Below are 8,115 nucleotides of genomic sequence, written 5' to 3' on the forward strand. Positions count from 1 at the left end.
AGAAAACAGAAAGAGAAATTAAGGAAACAATTCCATTCACCATTGCAACGGAAAGAATAAAATACTTAGGAATATATCTACCTAAAGAAACTAAAGACCTATATATAGAAAACTATAAAACACTGGTGAAAGATATCAAAGAGGACACTAATAGATGGAGAAATATACCATGTTCATGGATTGGAAGAATCAATATAGTGAAAATGAGTATACTACCCAAAGCAATTTATAGATTCAATGCAATCCCTATCAAGCTACCAACAGTATTCTTCACAGAGCTAGAACAAATAATTTCACAATTTGTATGGAAATACAAAAAACCTCGAATAGCCAAAGTGATCCTGAGAAAGAAGAATGGAACTGGAGGAATCAACCTACCGGACTTCAGGCTCTACTACAAAGCCACAGTTATCAAGACAGTATGGTACTGGCACAAAGACAGAAATATAGATCAATGGAACAAAATAGAAAGCCCAGAGATAAATCCACGCACATATGGACACCTTATCTTTGACAAAGGAGGCAAGAATATACAATGGATTAAAGACAATCTCTTTAACAAGTGGTGCTGGGAAATCTGGTCAACCACTTGTAAAAGAATGAAACTAGAACACTTTCTAACACCATACACAAAAATAAACTTAAAATGGATTAAAGATCTAAACGTAAGACCAGAAACTATAAAACTCCTAGAGGAGAACATAGGCAAAACACTCTCTGACATACATCACAGCAGGATCCTCTATGACCCACCTCCCAGAATATTGGAAATAAAAGCAAAAATAAACAAATGGGACCTAATTAACCTTAAAAGCTTCTGCACATCAAAGGAAACTATTAGCAAGGTGAAAAGACAGCCTTCAGAATGGGAGAAAATAATAGCAAATGAAGCAACTGACAAACAACTAATCTCAAAAATATACAAGCAACTCCTACAGCTCAACTCCAGAAAAATAAATGACCCGATCAAAAAATGGGCCAAAGAACTAAATAGACATTTCTCCAAAGAAGACATACAGATGGATAACAAACACATGAAAAGATGCTCAACATCACTCATTATCAGAGAAATGCAAATCAAAACCACTATGAGATACCATCTCACACCAGTCAGAATGGCTGCGATCCAAAAGTCTACAAATAATAAATGCTGGAGAGGGTTTGGAGAAAAGGGAACCCTCTTACACTGTTGGTGGGAATGCAAACTAGAACAGCCACTATGGAGAACAGTGTGGAGATTCCTTAAAAAACTGGAAATAGAACTGCCTTATGATCCAGCAATCCCAGTGCAGGGCATACACACTGAGGAAACCAGAAGGGAAAGAGACACGTGTACCCCAATGTTCATCGCAGCACTGTTTATAATAGCCAGGACATGGAAGCAACCTAGATGTCCATCAGCAGATGAATGGATAAGAAAGCTGTGGTACATATACACAATGGAGTATTACTCAGCCATTAAAAAGAATACATTTGAATCAGTTCTAATGAGGTGGATGAAACTGGAGCCTATTATACAGAGTGAAGTAAGCCAGAAGGACAAACACCAATACAGTATACTAACGCATATATATGGAATTTAGAAAGATGGTAACAATAACCCTGTGTACGAGACAGCAAAAGAGACAGTGATGTATAGAACAGTCTTATGGACTCTGTGGGAGAGGGAGAGGGTGGGAAGATTTGGGAGAATGGCATTGAAACATGTAGAATATCATGTATGAAATGAGATGCCAGTCCAGGTTCGATGCACGATACTGGATGCTTGGGGCTAGTGCACTGGGACGACCCAGAGGGATGGTATGGGGAGGGAGGAGGGTGGAGGGTTCAGGATGGGGAACACATGTATACCTGTGGCGGATTCATTTTGATATTTGGCAAAACTAATACAATTATGTAAAGTTTAAAAATAAAATAAAATTAAAAAAAATAAAATTATGAATTTTAATGAAATCATTAAATTCAGTAAATCAGTGAAACATAGTGTACATTTGCTCATCTCTATATTATCAAATCGGACATTGAGAAATTATTAGAGGTACTGAACATGTGTCAGATATTAAGAGATTTTCCAGAATATAAAAACATACTAAATTCACTCAAAGTTCTACTTATTCTTTTAACCAGCTTCTCTTTTTTCTGTCTTGACCCTCGTAGTACACACAGTTTAAACTGATATTTCAGATGTTGAAAACCATCTCATTTTCCAAAATTAGGTAATTTTGCAAACTGTTTCCTTCTTCCGGATTAATTCAGAGTAAAATTAGTACCTCTTGGACCAGTAGAGTTCTTAAACATAGAAAGTAACAGTTCACAAAAAATAAATATTAAATTTTATAATGTTTTTTAATTTTCAAAGCACTTTTGCATTTAAGAACTCAACTGGTAAGGAAAACGTTAATAAAAAATACACACTTGGCTGAGGAGGATTTTATGAAAAATTTGGGGGTTTTATGAAAAATTAGTTGCTGTCAGCCATCCAAACAATCAAAAACAAGAGTTTAACTTGTTCAAATGAGTTCATTTCTTCAGAAATCACTTCTTGTCTGTACAATTCAGTGAAGATTAGAGTGTTTTGTTTCATGGAAGAAGGGCAATTTTCCCTGCTCTCTTAATGTTCACATGCTCTTCTGCTGTGGTTTGTAGGTGTATTTCCAGTAATTAGTCAATTAAACTGAACCAGGTGAATAAGAATGGAGAATGCACCTTACTGATAACTCACTGGAAGGTGTTATCTTTCATCCACTTCCTGTATTTAACCAACAAGTAATCTTCAACCCATATCACACGAAATATCTGATACTTATTTTTGCTTCTCTAAGAAAATATATTCAAGGTTGTATTATGCTGTGTGGTCATTACTTTCTTGGATAGTCCACAGAATTTTACTTGCTCGAATTATAGTATTACAAGAATTATAATTGCTTATTTTGCTCTGGGAAAATACATTATCACTTCTAAGAGTAGAGTCAGCAAACTGATGTGTAGTTTGGGCTGGTGAAGTGGAAAGAATATGGGCCTCAAAATCAGAGTTTTATTTCATTTTACAAAAACATATTTCTCTCCATGAGATTCTAAATACTTTATAAACACTAACTCAAAAAAAAAAAAAAACCCTCCAAAGAAGAGTTTATCATCCATGGATCATCTTTCTCAATCACATTTTATGAATAAAGATACTGAGGCTCAGGTGGTTAAATAACTGACCAAAAGTCACATAGCTTATAAGTGGGATATTGAATCAGTCAGTCTCCAGTCCCAACAAGGGGGAAACATATCCTACTTCAGAACACTGTAATGACTCAATGAGATGTTTAAGTGCCATCAGCTAAATCTGCCTGACGCATGGCCAGGACTTAATAAATATCAGCTACTGTTTGCTATTTTTATTTAAAAAATAGGTGCCAATTGTAAGGCAAGTTCGGAGAAAAAGAGAGTGAGCCAGGCATTCAAGCAGAGAAAGATGTATTATAGAAAGAAAGAAAGTGACTGGCTTTAGAGGAAAAACAGTGCTCCCCTTTACAGCCAACCCCTCTTATACCCTATCAATGGGAAATTGTGCCCCAAAGGGAGGGGGCCTTCATTTATCTTTAGCATGCAGCTGGGATCTTGTGATCATGTAGTCAGAGGGATCTCACCATCGGGTGGGCACATAGTCCTGAGAAACTCGCACCAGGAAGGAAAAACAGGTATCACCTTAAGGAAAAAACAGGCTGCCACCAGGGCAATGTGGTCACTGTGATTTCATCCCTTGTTTGTTAGGTCACCACGATGGGCAATTTTTAAACCTTGAGTCCTTTGTGAACCCTAACACCAGTATTGTCAGCCTTATCTTCCTTCCAGTTCCTTTACATTTAGAAAAGATTGCACTGTAGTTTCCTCAAAATTCATGAAAAGGATAAAGAATATAGTTGATCCAGCACCAAAAACTGGAAGTCATTCATCTCCCTTTACCCACTGCCCAGGTCTAGAAGCGCTTTCATCTTCTTCCCCCTTTTGAGTGTCTACTTTCCCTCTTCCTAAGGACTGGCAAAAAAAAAAAAAAAAGGCAGTAGTCTTCTGTGCTCAGATTAAAAGGCAATGAGAAATTCACAAACAGCAACAAAATTACAACTGTGACTCCTTCATATGCAAAACTTACAAAAGCCTCAGGTTGTTATCAAGAAGTTTGGAATCCTTAAATTCCCTGGTGGCTCAAATGGTAAAGAATCTGACTGAAACGCAGGAGACAGGGGTTCAATCCCTGGGTCAGGAAGATCCCCTGGAGGAGGTCACGGCAGCCCACTCCAGTATTCTTGCCTAAAGAACCCCATGGACAGAGGAGCCTGACGGGCCACACTCCATGGTGTCGCAAAGAATCGAATACAACTGAGCGACTAAGCACGCAAGCACACTCAAGTCTTAATGTGATGCTGGAGAAGACTTTTGAGAGTCCCTTGAACAGCAAAGATATCAAACCAGTCATTCCTAAAGGAAATCAACCCCAAATATTCATTGGAAGGACCGATGCTGAAGCTCCAATACTTTGACCACATGATGGGAAGAGCCAACTCATTGCAAAAGACCCTGATGCTGGGAAAGATTGAAGGCAAAAGGAGAAGGGGCAGCAGAGGATGAGATGGTTCGATAGCATCACCTACTCAATGGACATGAATTCAAGCAGACTCTGGGAGAAAGGGAAGGACCGGAGAGCCTGGCGTGCTGCAGTCCATAGGGTCGCAAAAGTCAGATATGACTTGACTTAGGGACTAAGCAACAACAACAATCTTAATTCAGTGCAAGAGGAAGGGGTATTACCGGTGATTTAAGCCATCACAGCATCACCATTGTTCTGATGCAAATGAAGACATTCAGTATAATGATAGAAGAGTAAAGGAGTATGAATATAAAGGATGTGCTTCTTGCTCAAATAGATCACTCAACCTCTGTGGCCTTCAACAAACAGATTAATCTAAAATCTCATTTTTTTCTTATTTACAAAATTTAAGCCCTGATGCATTTTCTGCTCACCTTTCAGTCTATAAGCGCATTATCTACTCTCCCTAGGTTCTGCTTCTTTCCCCAGATAATGAAATGTGCTCACTATTCTTTAAAACAAATGATTTAACAAAGAAACAAATAAAAAACTACTGTTTTACTCCATTTTCTTGATTTCTCTCCTATTCGTTGTCAAATTTTTTGAAAGGACTGCAGCTGCTGCCTCCATTTCCTCATCCATTCTTTCCTTTCTCACTTACAGACTCTTCCACTCTCTCTTGAGTCTTCTCCTCTTCACAAAATTTGTTTCTACCATGGTCACTAATGACTTCCAAATTTCAAGTTCGGTGGAGATTTTCAGTTGTTAGTTGAGTGAAAGTCTCCATTGAACTTGAAATTTGACCAGACACAACAAAGTCTATTCATTTGGGTAAAACAATCCCAGAAAATGAGGAAACAGGGAGCAGTTAGGCCTCCACAGTATCCACAATACCTTGAGACCAAAGAGAGGGTGTTCAGTCCCTCACATTGGAAAACCCCTTATTCAGATTACTCTTTCTTTTCATACTCTTGATTCAAAATTCAGAGATCTGTCCTTTGCTCCACTTTTCTCATACTACATACTTTGCAGAGATGATAATATCCACTACTCTGACTTCAGTTTCCTTGTATGTAGGTTCTTTGAAATATCCTGGGCTCCAGTGCAGTTATCTCTTCCCCTAATGCCCAGTTGCCATGAGCTGCTGACGTCTAGAGCGATGAAGCCGATCTCTTGTTTCCTGATCTGTCAGGCTAACCATGCTCTTACTTAGTCCAACTCTGGAGACTTCTATTTTGCCATGTTATACCTTCAGGGGTCTTCAGGAACCCACCTGGGCACCCTCTCTTCAGTTTCATGGCATTGTGGATACTGCAGAGGCATAACGGCTCTCTTTCTCCTCATTTCCTGGGATTGTTTTACCCAACTCGATAGACTTTGTTGTGGGGTGCTAAGCCAGGTCACATCCCAGGTATCTCCTGCCTCCTTCTCTAGGCGTAAAGAAAAACTAGGAAGTTCTGAAAAAAATTGGGAATATGGCTTGGCCCGTTTTCAACTGGTCATGTTATTGCCTTACATATCACCTGGGTGGCCACATGTTGCACTGGCTTTCCCTCTAAGGGAAGCTGAAATTTTTCTACTATGTAGCTGGGAAAGTGAGAAACAAATCCCCTTGTTCAGAACTCCTGAAAAAGTATCTGGTTGTTTCTCCTGCTGGAACTATGATGTTGTGGACTGAAAAAGAGAAGAGAGAAGGAGTAAGAAGAGGATTTTATCCTTTACTTTCTGTCTTCACACAGTCAGCTCCCCTCTGGCAATGGAAATAGCTACTTTCAGTTTTACATTCCTTAACTTAGAATTTGTTCTTCCCTTTGCTGGGGCTTCCCTGGTGGCTCAGAGGATAAAGCGTCTACCTGCCATGCAGGAGACCCACGTTCAATCCCTGGGTTGGGAAGATCCCCTGGAGAAGGAAATGGCAACCCACTCCAGTATTCTTGCGTGGAGAATCCCATGGACAGAGGAACCTGGAGGGCTACAGTCCACAGGGTTGCAAAGAGTCGGACACGACTGAGGAACTTCACTTCACTTCACTTGCTGTGGCTAAGATATAGATATAGCTGATATAGATATAGGTTTGAGAATAATGCAAGATCCATAGGTCCTTTAGTGCCCTTTGATGGATAAAAGAAGGGTAAATGAGAGGGAGAATTAAGCATGTTTCTAATTCTCGCGAAGTGTTCCAATGGGTAATACAGGCCCAAATATTGACCAGTGTCAGTGGACTCTGTCCGCTTGACCCACCAGACACTAGGGGAGAATCTGAAAGGAAACATTGATAATGCTCTCTATGACACAAAAGGATAATCCAGTAGAGGTTTTATGCATAAATCCGCTAAATCTCCAAAGACAATTTTAATGACTTCTAATGCAGAAGTTTGAGATATGACATAATATGGTTTCTGACTATTGCTTTTCTGTGGGATTCTGGAATCTATGTTAAAGATCACTGAAAGTTTAAAAATAGTATCTCTAAAATTATAATTGAATAGCTATGGTCATGTTTATTTGCCAAAGGCATGGTTGATGATATAAAAATATGATCTATTTCAGTGGGCCAGGCAGCATCTTAATAAATGCACTGATTCATGCTGTGATTTCAGTCACTTGAGATGAGATTTTTGGATTAAACCCTTTCCTCCTGATTTAAACTTATTTCATCTTATATTTCTACCTTCAACAAATTTATGTAGACAACCTGTGTAAATGGTGGAAGAAGGATAAAGAAACCTCTTTTGCTTTGTAAATTTGCATTTTGATTTGTGTGCTGTTAAAATGGTTCACAGGTGGTTAAAATAGGGAAAGCATTTATCCTGAAGTTAGAACCTGAGCGAAAATGAGAAACAAGTTAGGGGTATCCAGCTAAATGGTTTCCTTATAAATATCCATTGGAATTATTCAGGGTGAAAGATGACAAAGATTTAGAACTCTGATATACCAAAGGGCTCTAGAAATTGCTTAAAACAGATCTTTTCATACTAAAAGTGGGAAATAGGAAGTGTTAAGAAGGCAGTTATCACCTGTAATCTAAATATCAATTGACTACACATGGTACCTAATGGATTCATGAACTATGAAAGTGAACTATTGCTTCTGCAAGGAGTGAAAATAGCATATTCACCCATTCATTCAAACATTATTTATTAAGAATCTAATATGTGACAGAGACTGTGGGGTTTCAGTGACAAACTATAAATTGGTGAGACATAAAAAAATGAATTAAATACATGGATAAACAAGATACCCAAAGGTTATGGTAGGTTCCATAGGAGAAATGGAATAGCAGATGTTTTCATATAAAAAAGAGAAGTTCAAAGTTGGGAATCTATTCTTCATAGTTAAGTTCAGTTGCTCAGTCGTGTCTGACTCTTTGTGACCCCACGAACTGCAGCACACAAGGCCTCCCTGTCCATCATCAACTCCTGGAGTTTACCCAAACTCATGTCCATCGAGTTGGTGATGCCATCCAGCCATCTCATCCTCTGTTGTCCCCTTCTCCTCCTGCCCTCGGTCTTTCCCAGAATCAGGATCTTTTCCAGTGA

General features: G+C 38.8%; 1 pseudogene; it reads left to right on the plus strand.

Annotated features, from left to right (window-relative positions):
- LOC104992522 overlaps positions 1-3,499 on the plus strand; it is a 13,396-nt pseudogene extending 9,897 nt beyond the window's left edge.
- The last annotated feature ends 4,616 nt before the right edge of the window (positions 3,500-8,115 follow it).

Source organism: Bison bison, unplaced genomic scaffold (genome assembly GCF_000754665.1).
Source record: "Bison bison bison isolate TAMUID 2011002044 unplaced genomic scaffold, Bison_UMD1.0 scf7180017864216, whole genome shotgun sequence".
In the NCBI taxonomy this organism is placed as follows: domain Eukaryota; kingdom Metazoa; phylum Chordata; class Mammalia; order Artiodactyla; family Bovidae; genus Bison; species Bison bison.